General features: G+C 37.3%; 1 protein-coding gene and 1 pseudogene across 2 annotated transcripts in view; one reads left to right on the forward strand and one right to left on the reverse strand.

Annotated features, from left to right (window-relative positions):
- Nucleotides 1–23681, reverse strand: part of LOC150104477 (EKC/KEOPS complex subunit Tprkb-like) — a 135350-nt gene that overhangs the window by 110296 nt on the left and 1373 nt on the right. The window lies entirely within an intron of this gene.
- On the forward strand, nucleotides 1132–22269 carry LOC150104478 (uncharacterized; annotated as a pseudogene).

Genomic DNA, 23681 nt, shown 5'->3' on the forward strand with positions numbered 1-23681 from the left:
ATTGAGTTAAACAGACTTCATGCGTGAAGTTATACAGTCCGTGCGGTTAGCCGAGTGGCTATACACTTAGCTGCAACCATATGGCTGGGGAAGGAGTATCCTGGGTTTGATTCCTGTCAACGATGTGAGGTGCTTAAGGATCTTTCTCAGCCATAGCCAAGTTAGCTGGTCTTGGGCATGAACAGCAGGGTTTTATCCCCAGTTTATCTGGGTTTTTCATCCGCATGCAAACCGGCCCCGTGAACACAAAGGCTACAGTACTTAATCCCTCATTAGGAGGCTCAACCAGTCCTAAGGGGAAGACGAGGAATTGGGGGGGAGGAAAACCCCACACGAATAAAAAAAAAATGTGTACACACATATATATAATTATATAAAGATTGAAAAAGGAGAAATCTATTGACATTTTTCTTGAGATTGGGAGGTGTAATTGGAAACACTTCATGAAAAAGGCTTTCTCAGAGGACAGAGTTAGATGGAATAAATGAGGAAGAGGAGGTACAGGTTTGGTGTGTTTGCGGTTGTACTGAAAAGGGATGATGGGTAGCTGCTGATTTTGTTTAAATATGCCCAACAGAAAGCAGAGGAACGATTGTTACCAGTTTCATGGAGAAGTGACCACAGAAATACCTATAAAAGAGACAGAGCTGAAACATTTCACTTGTTTGATGTTCTGAATATGAGAAGTATGCATGTGATGGAGTTAGTGATGGTAGTAAGAACAAATGATCTGGTTGGGTATAGGAAGAATGTGAGATATGAATATCAGGCAATTACTGAAGAGAGTAAAGAAAACAGTATGGGAAGAAGAGTAATTAGTGTATTGCTACATATGACAATCATGAACTGATGTATTGAGAAAAAATAATGAAAAGTATGTTAGCAGAAATGTGAAGAGAAAGCTGTGCAGTTCGTAATGTGTGGGATAAGTTTGAGGGACAAATGGAGCTGTATAATAGACTGCATCTAAATGCTTTTGGCATGAGTCATCTGGAAAGGTTGCTGCTGGAAGTAGAATGAGTATTTTGAAGAAAATATCAGCAGAAGTAAGAGGTGATAATAAATGCAGAGGAGAGTTGACCAGGTGAGGCCAAAGTGATTGTGAATGGAGATGAGAATGTGAGAACAGGAATGCAAGTTGGACCAGGAAATGGGGGACGAGGAGGACAGGGAGATGGTGCAAAAAGAGTGGATTTTGAAAACAGCAGTGAATGCATATATAGAGATGGTCAGCACATAAAAATGGGATGGTCTGGAATGCATGGAAAGCCTGGGGTGGAGAAATATGGGATAAAGGATAAATGTGAGCAGACAGAAGAGAGTGCTAAGTCACAGATGAGGGATGGCATGGGTAGAACTGGTTGTGAACTTAGACATGAATTGCTATGCTTATTTAATGCCAGGAGTATTAGAAATAAAAGGGATGAAATTAGTGAATTGAGTTTATTCATCCACAAATACTTGGAATAAGTCAAACATGGTTGGATGAGAATGTTATCATGACAGGAATAGAAATGGAAGGGTAAAATGTTTTTCGTGAGAATAGGAATGGCAAAAAGGGGGAGAGAGAGAGAGAGGGAGTGCTGTTGATGATGACAGTAGGGGAAGTATGTCTGCACAAGGAGAAAATAGTGGCAATGGTTTTGAAGCAGCATATGGTGTGAAGCTGTGGTTGTTAGAATAAGAATTAGTTGGGTGTTGCTATAGGCTGGGGAATTTAGAGGGTGGAGATAAAGAAAGATACAAGCATCTTGGTCTAAGCCAAGATGGAGAAGAGTGATCATTATGGATGATTTTAATTATGGATACTGACTGGAATAGTAGCATCAGAGAATAAGAAAAATGAATTTGAATTCTTAAGGGATAACTACCTTATGCAATACGTAACAGAAGGCTAGTTTCGACCTTTATTGAGGTCTCTTCAGTGGGAGCCAGGCCCAAGTGGAGATACCAGGCAGAAGCATTAGCAAGGTCATTTCTACCTATAGGAGTTGCCAAACGGTGTGCCACCTTTTAAATAAATTACTATGGATTTAGGTGGCACACCATTTGGCAACTCCTATAGATAGAGATGACCTTGCTAATGCTTCTGCCTGGTATCTCCACTTGGGCCTGGCTCCCACTGAAGAGACCTCAATAAAGGTCGAAACTAGCCTTCTGTTACATATTGCATAAGGTAGTTATCCCTTAAGAATTCAAATTCATTTTTCTTATTCTCTGTTGCTACTATTCCAGTCAGTATCCATAATTAAAACCATCCATAATGATCACTCTTCTCCATCTTGGCTTAGACCAAGATGCTTGTATCTTTCTTTATCTCCACCCTCAAAATTCCCCAGCCTATAGCAACACCCAACTAATTCTTATTCTAACAACCACAGCTTCACACCATATGCTGCTTCAAAACCATTGCCACTATTTTCTCCTTGTGCAGACATACTTCCCATACTGTCATCATCAACAGCACTCCCTCTCTCTCTCTCCCCCTTTTTGCCATTCCTATTCTCACGAAAAACATTTTACCCTTCCATTTCTATTCCTGTCATGATAACATTCTCATCCAACCATGTTTGACTTATTCCAAGTATTTGTGGATGAATAAACTCAATTCACTAATTTCATCCCTTTTATTTCTAATACTCCTGGCATTAAATAAGCATAGCAATTCATGTCTAAGTTCTCAACCAGTTCTACCCATGTCATCCCTCATCTGTGACTTAGCACTCTCTTCTGTCTGCTCACATTTATCCTTTATCCCATATTTCTCCACCCCAGGCTTTCCATGCATTCCAGACCATCCCATTTTTATGTGCTGACCATCTCTATACATGCATTCACTGCTGTTTTCAAAATCCACTCTTTTTGCACCATCTCCCTGTCCTCCTCGTCCCCCATTTCCTGGTCCAACTTGCATTCCTGTTCTCACATTCTCATCTCCATTCACAATCACTTTGGCCTCACCTGGTCAACTCTCCTCTGTTGACCAGGTGAGGCCTCAATAAAGGTCGAAACTAGTCTGGGTAGTGGCCGTTCCCTTAATGCATAACATTAGACATCCGCAGGGAGATGTGTTTTGCATTATGGGAGATACTGAGATAGGAGTGATGTTAGCTTGCTCCACCTTTGCAACGAGTTGCCTGGTGTTGTACCACCTTACCCCAGTCCTGAAGATACTTTCAGGTGCAAACTTTGTTTAGTCACACTTGGATAAAGGATTAAACTAAATTTATTATAGTTAGATGATCTCTTTGCATGAGAGTATGGACCTCCTGTGATGAGTCTTTTGACTCCATGAAGTTCCAACATTAATCCTTTCTTTTAGGCTTACACGGTGATCCGAATACATTTTGGAAAATTATGGCGATAATTACTGTGTTTGAGTAAAACTTTAGTTTAATATAAACTAAGATCCACTTTCGACGTTTTGACCTTTATATCAAGGTCATCTTCTGGAGCATATGCACAATATACAGAAAACAAGCTACACTGCAATCTACACGGTTTGTTAAAGTTACTGACCAACCGTTACAACAATTATTGGCCTGACCTCTGGCGAAAAAAAAATATATATATATAAATAAATAAAATAAAATAAGAAATGAAAAATAAAAATATACAGCGACGCTAGAGTCCTATTAGTAATGTTATCTGCTGGTTGTAAAATTACATTGGGAGCAACAACAATTCTTTGTGTGTGTGTGTGTGTGTGTGTGTGTGTGTGTGTGTGTGTGTGTGTGTGTGTGTGTATATTAACACCATGATCATACATATACATTCCAACCAGTTGGTATGGAATAGTTTCCAATACTGGCTGAAGGTTTACTAGAGTCCTGACATATGCTGGATACTACGTGTTAGGTGGGATGAATGTGTGTCATCCAGATTCTTGGAATTTTCATGCCGCCATTACTGTTGATATTTGGGTGGTTTATCAGAATTTAGCAGGTTTCCTTAAATTTTCTCTCATACCAGGTTTCAGTATGGTGTACCCGCTCTACATAATTTTCCAAAATGATTTCCAACATTAATAATAATAATAATTTGGGGGAGGAATTTAATATTTCCTGATTCTGCTAAAATTGGGAGAGAAATAATAAAAGTGATGTATATAATTTCTCCAACAATTTAAATAGACTGGTAAATTAATACTTGCCAATAAATTATTTTATTGTACATACAAGTACCCAGTGATGGAATCACTTCATGTGCAAACTCTGTTTGCTTATACTTGGGTATAGGATTAAACAAGAATGTAATTTTTTTTAGCACATATAATTTACTTTGGAACCAAATGAAAAAACTTTTTGTAAATAGACTGATGATAAGGACAAAAGATAATGGCCATTCATAAGTGTAAAGTGCAGTTTGTTGCAATGCATTTTGTGTAACACACAAATGTATTGCAACAAATTGATAAGGCTAGGGGTTTTCAAGTGATGATGGATAGACAGTTGTAGTTCATAGGCCAAGTCACAAAAGTGGTCCAAGTATAGTTCGCCCATAGATTAGAGACCCTTCGACACTTCTGCGCATGTCCCAAAAAGGAAAATCCATTCCTATAATAGGGTAATCAATCGTCTTCTGGGATGAGTTTGTTTATAATTAGAGGTCGGAAAATTTAGCTTTTCTTTTATGAACATTGTAGTTTTTAAAGTGTAACTATTTTGCTTGTATAACAGTTGGAAAAATGTAAGTAGAGTATTAATAAAATTAAAAAAAGGTATAGCATAAAACAAAAATTTAACGAAATTGATTTTTAAAAAAGTTTTCTATAAAATAAAAATAATTATACAGAAAAACAGAAATTTTTTCAAATGAACTTAGATATTCTAAATTTATAGTTGAGAGAACTAAGACACTTTAATGTCCTAAACCGCAAAAAAAAAAAGGTTGGAAAAAAATACCATTATCAAATCCTTTTAATCTTCATAGTAATCTGAATCGGTGTCCAAATCACTTTCACTTAAACTGATCACCAAAGGTTCGCATAATTCTTCAATAATTCCGTCTCTGTCCCAATACATATTTTCCAATGAGGTGACATGGGAGCAATATTTTCCCCAGGTTTGAACTGTAATACTTTAAATCGCCCGTTCTGAAAGCTTAAAAAGTTTCGACATGTCAATATCCCCAGTTACGTTGTGATGCCAAATGAAACTTTTCACTTCTGCCCAAACATACTCAATAGATTATCAAATCTATTGAGTTATGCATTAAAACAAAATCCAATTTCATGAAGTATTTTCCTTAAAGTTTCTCTTTTCCAAGGAAAATTAATTTTTTCTTTAAGCACAGAAATCAATTTTGGAACAGCTGGCACTCTTTTCTCGACCACGTAAAATTCGTGAATAGTTCTTATAATGTCTACATCAAAATCATTCAGCTACAGTTTCGATGGTTTTCTTTCTCTGGTGCTTTTTTTAGGAGATTTAAATTTTGGCTTAGCTTCACCTTTTGATTCCCTACGAATTCTTTTAACAGTCGACTCCGATATGCCCGCAATTCCACGTTTTATGACTTGAGAAAGGGGAACAAGGAGACTGCCTTTTAACGATTCTTTTTCACAGAATGTCAGCACATTATTCAATATTCTTTTGCAAGAGCTACTGGAACATTTAACAACAGAACTTGTTGACTGTACTGGATCCATCATACAAATTAATAATAAAAAATAATAATTATTATTATTATTTTGGGCGACTCCAGGAGTCCTTAGACTCATCGAGGGAGGCCCTAAACATCATGTCCACACAACTATGCGATTACATTCTCACAGTATCTATCATACCTTGTCTTGAACTCGTTCACCGTCATAGCACCCACAACAGACTCTGGCAGCTTATTCCACTCATTTACCACTCTAAAAGTAAAGAACCCAGCTCTAACACCCCTGCTAACCACACTCTTGCCCAGCTTCCATAGGTGTCCCCTAGTTCTCCCACCACCAGTCCTGATCTCAAAAATATCCTCTGAATTAATCCTATATAATGCAAAAAAGGGACAACAAAAATCAAGCTACTACTAGTACAGCGACAGACAAGAAAGCATGTGATCTCGCATGTTGGCGACCAATTTGTACACCCTTCATTTCTTTCTCCCCTTCAGCATGAATCGACTATTCTTGGCAAAACGCCAAGCAGAGATCTACAAATGGTGGGCACACTATAGATCAAATGATCACATTGAAGCTAAGAAACACATTGATGAACAGGGATGCAGAAATTATTACCTTCTTTATAAAAGTCTGATACTTCTCCAGGACAATTGTGCAGAGATTGTCATCTGAGTTTCTTGAGGGAAGGGGTGCAGAGATTCCAGGCCAAGTAACCAAAATGTCACTTATAAAGAGAAACTGAAGAGTTGCACATTACAAAGGTTAGTTGATGAATAAAAAGAAGATATGATAAAAACATTATTAATGGGATATAGGATAGAGTATAGGCTGAAGAAATTTTTCAATACATGATTGAATATTCAGAGGAAACCAAGGAAAGTTTTGCAAGAGTGTAGCTAGCTAAGATGAGTTGAAAGAAATTATAAGTGTAAAGTGATTTACTTTGTCAATAAATCAGTTTAAGCTGAGAGATAACAGGCATTGTGATTAAGTGGGCTTCTCGCAATGAGTTTTTGGAAGCAACAGAGATGGCAATGTTTTTTTTTACCTATTTTTACTAGGTTTACACACACACACACACACACACATTGTTTGGAAAGAAATCAATAGACACCATAGTGAGGAACAAACAGCTATGGGACCACCTTAATAAGACAGGATCCCCCATTTTGCTGCAATTACTACAGCAATCCAATAGGGTATACTACCCGCAAACATATGATGGCAGTCAATGGGAATTTTGGGCCATTCTTCTTGTAGGCATAGAGTGGATGTTCCATGACCTTACACAAAACTAGTTCATCCCATAAATGTTCAGTAGGGTTGAGATCAGGGCTCTGTTGAGGACAGTCAAGTATGGTGACATTCATGTCCATAAACCATGCAATTACTGCAGCAGCATTATGACATAGTGCACTGTCTTGCTGAAAGAGACAGTGGTCATTTCCATAGAAACACCACAAAGTAGGAAGCATTGCATTGTTCAGAATGTTCAGATACCTCTCCACCACAAACAGAGGTCCAAACCAGGAAAAATAGGACTATACCATCGCACTGCCACTTCTGAATTTCATAGTTGGAGTTATGCGCTCAGAAAAGAGACATTCACCAGCATCCTACACCTATCTATCTGCTCAGTAGAGGGTGTAGTAGCACGATTCGTTGCTTGATAATACAGCTTTCCAAGCATCCACATCTCACTGTGCATGCTCTTTACGCCACTGAAGACAACACTGCATGTTGGTTCGTCTACTGTTTGGCTTGCATATTGCAGTCCTACCATGGAAACTCATGCTGTGAGTCTCTGTTCTGAATGTTTTTGTGCAGATTCATGTTCCACTCAATACCAGACTTCGAATTCAAAGCATCAGCCAACAAATGGCAGTTTTTACATATTATCCTCTGCAGCAACGTAGTCATATTTAGTGAGTGTGGTGGATCTTCCACTGTGGGAAGCACTTGCAGTTGACTCCCTGTGCTTCAATCTGTATGGTATAACTGACTGTTGACCTAGGATGGCCCAAATAGTCAATAATTTGCTGATCAGATATACCTTGAACATGGCATCCTACCACAATGCTTCTTTCAAACTCCGTTAGTTCTCTTCTCACAGCCATTTTGTCTATACACAACTGCAGTGACTCGTGATCATCATATTTCTCCAATTTATACTGGCTATAAACACGTGACTTGCTACATGGCAAGAGGCACCTTGTCCATTGGGGTGTCTGTTGACTTCTTTCCAAGTAGCGTGTGTATTTTAGAGACCAACATGGAACTTTTTCAAGCCACTGCATCTTCCACCTAAAGGCAATTAAAAACATGCCTGAAATGGGATTTGAACCCACAGCCTTTTGGTTAGAGAGTAGATGCATTAAATACTCAGCCAACCAGGCAAACAATAATAATAAATAAATAAATAAAGTGTAATAATCATGTTCATCAATTTCCTGATATGTATCCTCAAGGGATGTTCAGGCTACTGTGACAGCACTACATGACTAAATTTACATTATTATTAAACTCCTATTAACAATTTTCCTCAAAATTAGTCTATTACTTGTAAGCACTCCAATATTGTCATATCTAAAGTTTTATGCTTCTAAGGTACTTCTGACTGAATCAGTCAACCAACACTTTGCTCTTCCTCTGGGTTTCTTTCCTGCTATCTTGGCATCTGATGGACTATGTCCATCTTACATGGACTACTGTGCACAGATATAGTCATCCAGTTTTCAAAAGGACAAAGAGATGTTAGCAAGGATCCAGAGGTGATTGACTAGAGGGCAGTTTCTGATCTCTGGAATGTTCAATATGAGGAATGGTTGAGAAGATGCAATTTACAAAGTCTAGTGCAGGGGTTCCCAACCTTTTTGTTTCCTAGAGCACATTCTAAAATACCGATAGGGCAATGGGCACCATCTATTTTTTCAAGCAAATTTTTTGAATTCTTTTGCTAAATGAATACATACAAAGTTTACATTATAATCAAATGTTTTATTACTTAAAAGTTTACATTATATAAAAATTTAAATATATATATGTAAGTTAGTGTGATCTTTGGCATTGCATTTCATTGGCCAGTGCTTCATAATTAGGAGAATATGATGATATTCCAGTTCTTAAACTGGAATGAACAACTTCGAATGCGCGTCTACTGTACATTGTATGCGTTTAATACTCGTCATGTGTCATTAACACATACGTCATATAGCATGCCATGAATTGTTACATGATTATTTCAAACTATACAGCACACGGTTGAACAGCGGCGGGCACACACAAATTGGTCGACGAGCGCCATGGTGCCCGCAGGAATAGGGTTGGGAACCCCTGGTCTAGTGGATAGGAGGAAGAGAGGTGATATGATAGAGATGTACAAATTGCTAAGGGATTGTTATAGGATCAATGATGAAGAGGTTTTTTATAAAATGACAGGAGATCAAGAGGTCATCCCTGGAAGCTGTATAAGGAGGGTGAACAAGGGAGTGAGAAGTAGTATTTTTGCATGCAGAGTTGTGAATGACTGGAATACCTTGCCTGAGAATGTGGTGTCTGCAGAGAATTTGAATGTGTTTATGGCAAGGTATGATGAGCTGTGTATATGACAAAGGACCTCCTAGATGAATCTTTGAATCCATGGGTTTTTAGATTAATAATAGGAATGTGATCCATATAGATGAATAAGAGTGGCAATAATGTGCATTCTTGTCTTGCCACTGATTTTACATCATACCGTCTGCCTGTATTTCCTTCAGCTATAACCGCTGACTTGCAACTTAAATACATGCTATGCATAGATCTGTATGATGTTCCATTTACCCCATTTAATTGCAGTGTTTTTAACTCCACCTGCAGTATTCGATGGGTAGATTGAGTAGCTCATCAATACTGTTGCTGGTCCCAAGCCGGGATAAAGGAGGAAGGTTTGGTAATGGGCTAACAACCAATTCCTAGAAAAAATATTTTGTTGAGAAGGCTGAACAATATGAAACCAGACTGATTCTATGGAAACGATGAATGCAAAGGAAAAGGTTAACAAGAAATATGAAATTCATAACATAGAATGTCAGGACGTTATTACAGGCTGGAAAATTATAAAATGTAGCAGAAGAATTATTGAAATATAGTATGGATATCACAGCCTTACAGGAAATAAGATGGAAAGGTCAAGGAATAATTAATAAAAAAGATTATAAGTTATACTTTAAAACAAGGAGAACATGGAGTTCGTTTTATTATAACAAAAAAAGGTTTACAAATTAATATTAGGATTTGCACCAATAAATGAGAGAATGTGTAAAATATATATTAAAGGTAAATTGTGGTGGACTTCCACTGTGGGAAGCACATGCAGTTGACTCCCTGTGCTTCAATATCAGTATGGTATCACTGACTGCTGACATAACATTACATTTATAAATATTTATGCTCCGAATGAGAATGCTGAATAAAATGTTATCAAACAATTTTTTTATGATGATTTACAAAAAAACATGTGAAGACATACCAAAAAATTATGCTATGATTGTATTAGGAGACTTTAATGCTAAATTAGGGAAGGAAGATATATATAAAGAGGTGTTTGGAAATATAGTCTACATGAAGAAACAAGTAATAATGGTAATAGAGTTGCTCAGTTTGCAACAACTAATAAATTAGGAGTAATGAGCACAAATTTTCCACATATAAAGATACATTTAGGAACATGCATTATTATTACTATTATTACGGGCAACTCCAGGGAGTCATTAGACTCATCGAGGGAGGCCCCAAATCATATTCATCACAACTATTCAACATTCATACAGTATCTATCATACCTCGCCTTAAACTCATTCACTGTCACAGCATCCACCACAGACTCAGAGAGCGCATTCCACTCATTCATTACTCTAAAAGTAAAGAACCCAGCTCTAACACCTTTACTAACCACACTCAACCCTGTTCTCAAAAATATCTTCTGAATTAATTTTATAGAAACCCTTCAGTAATTTGAATGTCTCAATCATATCCCCCCTCCTCCGCCTATCAACCAATTTTTGCAACCCACAAATCCTCAACCTGTTCTCATAAGGTTCATTCCACAGACCTGCTATCATCTTGGTCACTCGCCTCTGAATCCTCTCCACCTCCTCCCCATCAAGAAGAAACCTAGGTGACCTGGGCACAGTAGTCGAGATGGGGTCTTATCAAGGCTCGATACAGAGGAACAATAACCTGCTTGTCAACGTATTCTTCAGCAACCAAGTGATTTGATGAGCTAATTTGGCCACTTTTGCAATGTGTCCCCTAAATTTCAATTCCTTATCCACCAACACTCCTAAATCTCGTGCCTCATCAATTTCCTGGAGCACAGTTCCACCAATGCAGTAAACTGACGCCAATCTTTTCATCCCAAAATGCATAACCTTACATTTTGCCACATTAAATTGACATCCATTCTCCTCAGCCCAGACCTAAAATCTATCCAAATCGTCCTGCAAAATTCTGACGTCATCTGCATTCACTATTGCCCTCCCCAACTTTGCATCATCCGCAAACAAATGAACTGTTCCTCTCAGATCCTTTCCTATATCATTAATGAACAAATTAAACAGCAGTGGTCCAAGAACAGATCCTTGTGGCACACCACTAGTCACAGGACGTATTGTGGACTCTACTCCTGAGTAAACCACTCTCTGATATCTCTCCCGTCAACCACCCTCCTATCCATCTCACCAACCCTATGTCCATTCCCATATGCTGCAATTTACTGATTAGAATTCCATGTGGTATCCTGTCAAAGGCCTTAGCAAGGTCCAGCAGAATCACTGTAAACCCATTACCCTTATCCAGTTCAGCCGTCACTGTGTTATAATACGTGAGCAAGTTACTGAGGCATGACCTACCCTTCACAAAACCATGCTGTCCCCGATACAGTATCCCATTTTCTTCTATCCAATCTTGTATTTTCCTCTTGACTATTTTCTCTAAGACCTTGATAATGATTTCTGTTATGCTGATTGGCCGGTAATTTTCAACAGCAGCCTTGGAACCACCTTTGTGCAGCGGAACTATTTTCCCCCTCTTTCCACCCCCTTGGGACTGACCCAGACCCGAGGCTCAAGTTAAACAAAATGGTCAAGGGCACTGACAATTCTTTAGCCGCTTCACGTACAACACGAGCTGGTATACCATCCAATCCCACAGATGTATTGACATTGAGGTTCTGTAATAGACTGGTTACCTCTACTTCATTCATCACAATTCCAGTATAAGCTGTTGGTTCTTCCATTCCTGCAAAGTCACCACCTGGATGATATACTCTTGCAAAGTGCTTGTTCAGTAATTCCACAATATCGACTGATTCGGTTACCTCCCTACCCTCAGCATTTTTTAAGATCATTCTACCATGAGCATTTTTCCTTTTACTTGCAACATATTGAAAAAACTGTTTGGGATTCTCTTTAGCCTGCATGGCCAATTTTCTTTCGTAATCTGCTTTTGCTTTTCTTACCACCCTTGTTACCATCCTGGCCTGAGCTTTATACTGTTCCTGCGCCTGATGGTCACCTTTCTCCTTAAATTCCCTCCACAATTGTTTCTTTTTTTGCAGCTCAAGCTTAATAGTGTTATTCATCCATTTAACCCCCTACTTGATTTATTATTCGGACTCTTGGTATACAGTCAACCATTGCCTCCTGCAAACAGTTCTTAACCACCTCCCATGCACTATCAACATCCAGCCCTTGCAGTTTTACATGCCATGGCACTGAGCCAAGCACACACCTAAGCTTGTCATACTTACCAGCCCGGTAATTCCACATGTACCCTGTCTTAATTGTAAATTCCACTCCTTTAGCCACCTCCCAAGTCATGACCTTATGGTCACTCTCACCAATTGGTGGCAACATGGTCATGTTCGTTACAGCCACATTCTCAGTTGCAATTACAAGGTCCAGCACTCTCTTCCCCCTGGTATTTTCCACTACATGTTGCCGTAGATAGTTGTCCCTTAATAACCGCATAAAATCCAATTCCTTCCCCCATGTGCCCTCTCCTCTTTCCAGTCAATGTTACCATAATTGAAATCACCCATAATAATTACCCTCCTTCCACTCATTTTTTCTATTAGCCTATGCATACTGTCCCCACCATCTATTCCATCACCTGGTCTATAGCAGCACCTAATTGTATATTTTGTTCTGCTAGATTCTATCTCACACCAAACAGCCTCAAATGTGCTCTTTTCTCTATCCTGCAGTTTAACTTCTATACTCCTTGGCTGCAGCTCATCAGCTATCATCAATAACACTCCTCCCCCCCCCTTTTATTCACCCTGTCACTCCTGAACACGCTATACCTGTCGCATTCAATCCCACTAGTGTTATCATCTTCTGTCAGCCATGTTTCACTAATACAAACAACCTGTGGCCTGGAAGTGCCAACCATGGCCAAAAACTCTTCCTTCTTGTTCCTAATACTCCTGGCATTAGTGTACATGAATTGCAGAAGCCCATTTGTCCTATCCCTACTTTGATGCCTTATACTAACTATCCCATTCTGATTTGTTGTCCTTTGTACTCGCTCGGGCATAATATACTCATTCATACACTCAACTGCCTCCCTAAAGTTTGCATATCTACTCCTCCCCCCTCTTAATAAATCTAGTTTCCCTGAGTCTATACATCCACTTCCACATCATTCATCAACACTTTTTCAAGTCTCCGTACACCAACTCCATTCAAATGTAACCCATCCATCTTATATAAGTCCTTTCGCCCATCGAACTCATTCCACACATCCACAAATTCCACACCACTCTCCATGCATGACCCATGCATAAAGTCATTGGCAATTATGGCCCTCCTTCTAAACACTTTGCTGTCATACTGCGGTAAGATACTCACCATCCTAACTCTTTCACTCTTCTCTTTTGCTACCTCAAATAATTCCCTCACATCCTCTATCATTTCCATTTTGTCCTCTTTCAAATCATTTGTTCCTGCCACGATTATCATCTCTTTCACCCTCTGTTTTTGCAGTCGAATAGATTCGCTGATGTCCTTTATGTTCGCACCCGGCTGGTACGACTTCGTTAAACTCTCAACTATTATGCCTCTTAATAGCGAATCCCCATACAGCACTCGCTCCTTCATTTTATTGACGTCTATGAACATTCTATTATTTGCCGTCACAGACTTTCACCGGTTATTTGTCGGTACGTTCAGCACACATTTTTCCATACGCTCCAGTTGCCTTTTAGCTCTGTGTATCGCACCGTTCAAACGGGCAATTTCACTACTCGCATTTATCTCACCATTTTCATTATCAATCAAATCATCCATTCGTTCTGTATTTCTACCCTCATTTACACTTTCAACGACGCTCTCACACCTATCTGGCACTACCACGCAATTCTCTAGCACACCGCCATTTTCTACATTCTGACTATCGTTAACGATATCACTCTCGTCACACAAAACACGCTTGAAATCCTCATTCTCTTTACACTTTCTGCACATATTAACTCCACTATCACTTTCTAACCAGACTCCCACCGCTCTTCGCAAGGCATACATCTCACAGACAGCACATTGCATAAATTCGTTTTCATCAAAACTCTTAAACAAACAAATTATATCAGCAACTAATGAGTGTAATCAGATAGATTGTGTTTTGATTTCTAAAACATGGGCAACATCAATTATTGATGTAAGAGCATTTAGAAGGACAAACTGCATCTGACCACATGTTGGTTGGTGCAAAATTGAGACAAAGAATATCAATAATAAATAGAGAGAAAGCAGAAAGAATTGAGAAATGGAATACTGAAACTTTCACAATTAAGAGACCATTAAATTACACAAAGAAAAAATAGAAGACATTAAAGAATTTGAAAATCAAAATAATATAGAAGGTAATTCAAAAAACAATTATAAATGCAGCAGAAGAAATAATAGAAAAATATGTAAAAGAATTAAAAAGGAATGGTTTGATGATGAATGCAAGAAAGCCATAGATATTAAAAATAAAGCAAGAAAGAAATATATACAAAGAAATACAAGATCTAATAGAGAAAAATATCATGAAAAGACAAAGGAAGCAAATAAAATATGTAATCAAAAGAAAAAGAGATGATGAAGAGTAAAATAGAGTTAATAAGTGAATATAATAAAAACAAAGAAATAAGAAAATAATATAAAGAAATTCATTCACTAATACAAAAGTTTTATCCTCAAATAATAGGATGCAGGAATAAATGAGGAAGTCATGAAGAGATGGAAAGAGTATTTTGAAGAAATGTTGTCAGAAGAAGAAATTAATGACAATGAAGATGAAGTTAGGAATTTGACCAAATTTAGATTAAGTGAAGAAAAAAATAATAAAAGAACCAACTTATTATTATCCCAAGACCCCATGGAGTCAAAGACTCATTTAAGAGGTCCTTTTGTCATACACACAACTCATCATACCGTGCCTTAAACACACTCAAATTCTCTGCAGACACCACACTGGCAAGGCATTCCAATCATTCACAACTCTGCATGGAAAAAACCTGCTTCTAACTCCCCTGCTCACAACCTCCTTATATAGCTTCCAAGGATGACCTCTGGTTCTCCCCTGATCTCCCACTGTTTTCTGGAAAACCTCTCCAACACTGATCTTATAACAAACTCTTACTAACTTATAGATCTCTATCAAATCACCCGTCTTCCTCCTATCCACTAGATTCTGTAAACTGCATCTTCTCAACCTTTCTTCATATTCGACATTCCAGAGATCAGAAACGACCTTGGTCAGTCACCTAGGTACCCTTTCCAACATCTCTTCATCCTTTTGAAAACCAGGGGATCAACTCTGTGCACAGTAGTCCATGTGTGCAATAATCAAAGCCTTATACAATGGAACAAGAATTTCATTACTTCTACAAGTCAGTGTCCTCCACATCATTCTCAGAATTCTTCATGTTATCCTCACAATTTTGGCAATGTGTCCCCTAAATTTCAGATCCTTCTCCACTATTACCCCAAGATCCCTTATTTCCTCTACCTCCAACAATATATCCCCACCAAGCATAAATTCTACATCCCATCTTTGTTTCCCAAATTTTAAAACCTTACATTTTGCAACATTGAACTCACATCCCCGTTCGCTCAATTTATTCAAGTCTTCTTGTAAGGCCACAACATCTGCTCTACTCCTCATAGTTCATCCCAACTTTGCATCATCTGCAAACAACTGAATATTCCCATTCAAATCTTCGCCAATATCATTAACATACAGGTTAAACAAGAATGGCCCTAAAACAGACCCCTAAGGCACACCACTAGTGACTTTTTTTTTCCCAGGATATTGCTCTCCCATGAAGTAGTAGTTATGAAGTTGAAATTATAAAACAGATAAAAATACATTAAAGCACTGGGTATAGATGGAATAACAGGGGAGCTTATCAAGAATGCTGGAATGCCATTATGGAGGAAAATGTGCCAATTCATCATCATCATCATCATCATCAAATTCCTGCCACGTACCCTCAAGGGGTGTACAGGATATGATAGTACTACATGAAAAATTTGCATCATTACTAACTTCCTATCTACAATTTTCCTCCAATTCAGTCTGTTACTTGTCAAGACTCCAACATTATCAGAGCTTATATTTCTATCGGCTAAGGCACTTTGTACCGTATCAATCCACCTATATCTTGGCCTTCCTCTGGGTCGTTTTCCTGCCAACCTGCCAGAGAACACTTGTTTTGCTAATCTTTCCTATCCCATTCTATTTAAGTGACCATACCACCTGAGATTAGCTCTGCTAATGCATTCCTGGATGCTGACAATGTCAAATTCTTTCCTAATATCCTCATTTTTAATATGATATTGCCATTGATGCCATCTGTTCACGCCTCTAATCTTTCTCAGGACTCTCATATCTGCGGTCTCTAGTCTTTGGTCAAGTGTTTTACTTCTGACCCAGCTCTCAGATCCATAAGTTAAAAATGGTTTGAACACTGTCTTGTATACAGCTAATTTAGTGTTCCGACTAATTTCACTCTTATTTTCATTGTCTTTGTCTTTTTATTGCTGACCTTCATACCATGTCTATTACAACAGCTATTCAATTTAGTCAGAGAATCTTGCAAACTTGTAGCGGATTTATTTAGAAGTATAACATCATCCGCATAAAGCAAAGAGCTGACATTAACATCTCCAATTTTGATATCAGTTTTAATACCACTTTCCTTCATAATGTGATCCATATAGATAATGAATAACAGAGGGGATAAGGTACATCCTTGTATCACACCAGATTTAACATTAAACCATCTTCCTGTACTTCCTTCAATTCTAACTGCTGACTTACAACTCAAATAAAGACTAAGTATTGCTTGATATAATGCCCCATTGACACCATATAACTGCAGCGTATTGAATAGCTTCTCTCTTGGCACCTTGTCATATGCCTTTTCCAAATCGACAAAACTTAAATACAGATCTTTGTTATATTCCCATGCTTTCTCGACTATTTGTCGTAAAGTGAAGATCTGATCCTGACTGCCTCTATTTGGCCTGAATCCAGCTTGTTCTTCACCCAGCTTTTCTTCCACAATTCTTCTCAACCATTTCTCAAGTATACTTGCATAGATCTTGCCAGGAACACTCAGTAGGGAAATACCTCTGTAATTCTCACATTCAGTTTTATTTCCCTTTTTATATATGGGTACTATGAGAGCTCTACTCCAATCATCGGGAATTCGTCCCTCTGTCCAGGCTTTCTGAACTATGCAGTGCAGCCACCATAAGACTTATACCACCATACTTCAGCATTTCTGGTCGAATATCATCTACTCCTGCTGCCTTTCCACATTTCAAGCCTTTGATGGCTTTTTCTACTTCAAGTATGGATATGTATTCCTGACTGCATGCCTGGTCAGTGTTTTTTACCACTGTGCTGTCATCACTGCTTGTTTCATTTAGAAGTTTTTCAAACTAATTACTCCATACTTCAAGGATATCTTTTTCTCCTGTTTTCATGTCACTTTTATCATCTCTAACTCCTTTTACAGCACTCTTTCCTCCATTCCTAAGCTTCTTCAACAACCTCCAGAATATTTTGCCACCTTCTTGATATTTATTTTCTATATTCTTGCCAAAGTCCTCCCATCACTGTTGTTTAGCTAGTTTTACACACTGTTTAACTTTCTTACATTTGTCTCTGTATTCTGTAAGAGTAAAAGCTGACTTATTTGCCAGGAACTTTTGATATGCTTTCTTCTTTTCCTTCACTGCCTCTTTAACTTCCTGTGTCCACCAGGGAGTTCTGATTTTTTTATCCTTGCACACAACCTCACCACATACCTCTCTGGCAGAATCAATCAATGTTTTCTTCAGAGTTTGCCACTGAATCTCCAAGGTTTGATTCCTGTTCTCAAACTCTTTCATTTTCTTTTCAATAATCTTTCTGTATTTTAGTCTACAGTTCACATCTGAGAGCTGCTCAACTTTTATTCGCTTTAAAACTTTCTTGCATGTTATTCTTTTCAATATGAAATTCAATTTTATTCTGCTTAAGACTAAATAGTGATCACTTCCAATTTCAAATCCTCTGTACACGCTGGTGTCCTGCACCAGGTAGAAAATATCACTATCAACAATAACATAGTCAATGAGACTTTTCTTATTCCTAGCCTCTTCTCTCCATGTGAATTTGTGCACATTTTTATGTTGGAACATGGTGTTAGTAATAACCAGTCCATGTCCTGAGCAGAAATCCAACAGATATTTGCCATTATTATTAGCTTTGCTCTTTTTTCCAAATTTTCCCAAAACATTTTTGTATGTCTCACAATCATTTCCTACTCTGCTATTTAGATCCCCAACAAGGACCAACTTTTCCTTTTTCATTGTGTCAGTTGCTTTTTCTAAAGCGTCAAAAAATTCCTCCACTTCTACCTTAGTAGAACCTTCTGTGGGACCATAGGCACAAATAAGTCTCATTGTCCAGTTCCCCATTCTCATATTTGCCCACATTACTCTACTTGAGACTGACTGCCATTCAAGATTAGCCTCGTATTTTGTGTTGAATACTATGGCTACTCCTTCTTTTCCTTGATTGTCATTGCCTGAATATAACATTTTGTATTTATTGCTCAGAAAGATCGCACCAATTTTGGTCTTTTTTATTTCAGCCACCCCTATTATGTAGATCTGGTACTTATCTAATTCCTCAGCTAGCTCCATTTCTTTGCCATTCAGGCTTCTTATGTTGATAGTACCGATCTTTAACTCTGGTGATGTTGAGTTGGGGTTTGTTTTCAGATTTGTTCCAGTAGCTGACTTTTCGCTGTTCACCCTGGTTCCCTGGCGAAAACAACGGGGGCCTTGTTTGAAGAAAAATTACCAGAGGAATGGAAAATGGAAGTGATTCAACCAATATATAAAAAGGGGGATAAACTGAATTGTAGTAATTATAGAGGAATCACATTGCTAAATGTAACATATAAAATTTTATCAAGTTTAATAAATAGTAGATTAAAACCATATGCTGAAGAAATTTTAGATTACCAATCTGGTCTTAGACCAGAGAGAGATCTACCACTGATAATATATTTTTGTTAAGGAATATACATTAAAAATGTATGGAATATAATATAAAATTTTATAATTTATATATTGTTTTTACACAGGCTTTTGATAAAATAAATAGACAAAAAATTATTAATAGTCATAAAAGATTGTGAATCCCACAAAAATTGATTAGAATGATCGAAATAACACTAGAAGGATCTAAGGTAAGGGTTAAAATACAAGGTGAGTTAACAGAAGCATTCAAAATAAGTTCCGGAGTGAGACAGAGATGCATTGTCTGCAAGTTTGTTTAATTTGACACTTGAATATATAATAAGAATAATCAATATAAGAGGCTATATTAATACTAAATCTGTACAGATTTGTGCATATACAGATTTAGATTTAAATGCAAAAGAAGTTTGTTCACAAATTAATGAAAAAACTAAATATATGTAATATGGAAGAAATCGAAATAGAATAGCCCATAAATGTAGTATAGGTGGCTATAATTTTGAATCAGTAAATCATTTTAAATATCTAGAATCCCTAATAACAATAAAGAATAACATAGCAGAAGAAATACATAATAGAATAATAACTCGAAATAAATACTATCACATGCATAAAAGATTATTGGGTAGTAAAGTCGTAGATAAGAATTCTAAACTAAAAATTTATAATAAAAGTACTGTAAATTGATTATCAGACCAGTAATAACATATGGATGTGAATCATTGACTTTACCCCAAAAAAGAGACTAGGTTAAGGATTTTTGAAAGGAAAACAAATGAGAAAAATTTATAGGCCAATTAAAGAGAAGAATGACAATTAGAGATAATAACAGTGAAATTAATGAATTAATAAATGAAGAAGATATTGTTAAATTTATTAAGGCACAAAGAATAGCATGGATAGGCCACTTAGAAAGGACGGAAGAAAGTACAGGAGTTAAAAAATATAAATGGAAAATAACTGGACAAAGGAGATGACAAAGACCTAAAAAGAGATGGTTAGATATGGTTGAGAAAGACCTTGGGATTCTTAACGTTAAGAACTGGAAAAGTACTGCACTAAACAGAGAAGAATGGAAAAATATTGTGAAGCAAGCCAAAACCTATAAAGGATTGTAGAGCTAAAAGAAGAACTGTAGTGTTTTTAAAGGATTTTCTTTGGCCACCTTGTCATATTCCCATGATTTTTCAACTAGCTGTCTTAAAGTGAAAATCTGATCTTGACAACTTCTATTTGGCATGAACCAAGCTTTTTCTTCAAGTTTCTCTCCACTATCTTTCTCAACCTCTTTTCAAGTATGCTTACATAAATCTTACCTGGAATACTTGGTAAAGAAATTCCCCTAATTCTCACATTCAGCTTTATTCCCTTTTTTTTACGGATGGGAAATATTAAAGCTCTACTCCAATCATCTGGAATTCAACCTTCTGACCATGCTCTCTGAATTATCTGCAGTCACCATTCTGCAAAACTTTTATACCTCCATACTGGAGCATTTCTATTTGAATATCATCTACCCCACCTACCTTTCTGCATCAAGTATTGATATGCACTCCTCTTTGCATTCCTCTTGAAAATGTTCTAGTATGGTTCTGTAATAATGATATGGAAGATAAACATCATAAGGCAGCAAAATGTTCTGGAAATTATTGAGAAAGCTAGAAATGGAGGGAGGAAAGAGTACTGTAAAAAAAATCATTAATGATAAAACAACAAAAACTGAAAGGATATTCTTGGTGTTTGTAACAATTACATTGAAAAATTATTAAATGAGAAAAGCAGCAATAAAACAGCAGTAGAAAATATAATTAAAATCTTCAGATTACATTTTTCTTCTTAACTTTTCCAACCAATCTATCTAAACATACAACATTACAACCTACTCTTAAGCCTATAACAATATCCTATTAGATATACTTTTTATTTCAACCTCACATCACATACAATTCCAACTTTTACTACCATTCTAAGTGGGCAACTGTTATTGGTGCTATATGAATTGTCAACTCACTATCAACCAATAGGCTTACTGGTTGATAGTAAGACTGGTTATTAGGGCCGGTCATTAACATATACGCATCGGTATTGTCTACTCACAGGCATGTGGAGTTATCAGCGAGTATTTCCATACTTTTGGTCACATTTTACAAATCTGGATGGCTTAACTTCAGGTATTCCAACGTGCACCACGCCCACTGTAACACCTACTACTCTGAAAAATATTGAGGAATCGTTTATGGAGTTGCAATCCATCCCTCCTCTCCTTAGAACATCGACACCGAGCAGGCTTCTTACCGCCTGTTGTACATATATCATCAGTGAATGGTTCCTCTTATCAGAATGTCCCTACAAAACAAGAACCCGAAGATAATCAGTGGATTCCATCTGTTATTCATCCAACCTGTGATTCTCCAGTCCCAAGTGTGAGAATTTCTGTTGTAACGTCCACAACTTTGTCTACACATACAAAATCGGGAAGATCTGGTGGTAGAAGATCTGTAAGAGATGATAGGTTAAGTCCTGAAGAAGAAGAAAGGAGAAGGGCGAGAAACAAATTAGCAGCTACCAGATGTCGAAAGAGACAGATGGATCATACAAATAACCTTTTAAAGGAAACCGAAGGACTGGAAGAAAAACGACAGGCACTTCAAAGTGAGATCCAAATGTTGACTTGTCAAAAAAGAAGAGCTGGAATTCATACTTCAAGCTCATACAGTGACATGTAAAATGGCCAATCAGGCAGGCCAAGAAAGGAACACTAACCATGAGAAAAGCCAACCCATAAAGTCAAAATTTGCTCGACCTACCTCTTTACCAGTGTCTTCAGCATTTACCAATCCAGATGGTAGCAGTACTCTCAACGTTCAATCTGCAGCATCTATAATAGAAGTTACAAGTATTCCTATCAGTACCCCATCCTCAAGAATGTTCACATTTGAAAGTTTGACAGAAGTCAGTTCTGGTCATACTCCTGTTTCAAGTTGTATGCCTCCAGTCATTTCTACTTGTTCAGGTCAACAAAGGAGTTCCAGCAGTGACTTTTAAAATCCAGATGCCATCAGCCCTCCAAAGCCTGTTTCTCTATGAAATATATATCATTTCTCTGTTCACTTATATGTAAAGCAATACCAGTGATTGTCCTTCTCTTGACCAACTTCCTCTTTTGATGTTATAAATATTGGTGCTTGCCATGTCTTCCTTTGCTTAAAGAGTGAGTGTTTTGATACTATCGACATATGAATGCTGTCCAACTCTGTTATAAAAATATTGCCTTAATATATTATAATGCTTCATAATTACAATTTTAACACAAAATTCTAATATTACAGGTATTATTTTTGGGAAAATTCCCATGTTACCCCTCTAAAAATAAACTATTATTTTAATGGCTAATATGGCCTACTTTTGTTTGTGAGTGCCCCTTTTTTATACAATGTCATTGGCTCTTTATTATTTGCCAAAATGCCCAAATTTTAGGACGTTACTGAAGTGCCTTCATAGCGCAATTGGAAGAACGACGGTATGTTGCGCCCTTTGATTGGAAAAGACCTAAGTTTGATTCTCATCATGATGGGAGGAATCTTTATATGGACTTTTCAATCGAAGGTGAGTTAGCCGATCTCATACGGAGGAAGCAGGGTTTTTCCCTCCCGGAAACTCTGGTTTTTCATTCTGCATACAGACAAATCAGCCCTTCAGAACACATGCAATTCACAGACAAAAAATACTAGTTGTTGTGGTGGTGGTGAGTGGTAGATGACGTTAACGTGGATGATTGGTATAGTGGTGGACACTGAGAGTTCTACAGTAGGTGTCCTCAAATGATGAGTCTTCGGACTCCTTGGAGGTGTCACGAATAATAATAATAATAATGAAGCCTTCATACTTTAAATACTGTACAGATTTGGTTATTAGAGATTTGTGAATGACTACTAGGTGGATATATTATGGATTAGTAAATTAGAAAGTTTGCCAAACAGAAAAGAGAAGATATGACACAAAAACAATCTCAGATGTCATACCTCCTTTGTGACTGCTTCTATTCAAAAGAGCTATGTTAGTGAAATAAAAAAAAAAAAAAAAAACAGCCTGATATCTGTACTCTATTTTCATACCCTAGTCCTCAAAATATCTCCCTATCTTTCAAAACATTTTCTGTCTCATAAAAGTTTCTCAAAGCTGTCATAAAATTTTAGGTTGCAATCATTTTTCTCACTATGCTTTGACCTGTTCATTATTTTCAAAATGTACATCCTCGAGATGGGCGTGTCTTCAATTTATGAAACAACTAGAAGTCCAATGGAGTGAAATCAGGAATGTAAGATGCTCCAAGACTTCAAATCCAATCTCTTTGCTGAAGTAAATGTGTGTGCTTTGCCTCGTGTCATGTTGCAAAAGGAGTAGCTGTTCATCAGCAGGAATATGACTAATTCTGACTAATTTTTATTTCAACTTCCTCATAGTCTTCATAGAATTTATTATCTCTTTTACCATATGGT

The sequence above is a fragment of the Typopeltis vanoorti genome, chromosome 7 (genome assembly GCF_054136105.1).
Source record: "Typopeltis vanoorti isolate ZY-2024b chromosome 7, IOZ_Tvanoo_1.0, whole genome shotgun sequence".
In the NCBI taxonomy this organism is placed as follows: domain Eukaryota; kingdom Metazoa; phylum Arthropoda; class Arachnida; order Uropygi; family Thelyphonidae; genus Typopeltis; species Typopeltis vanoorti.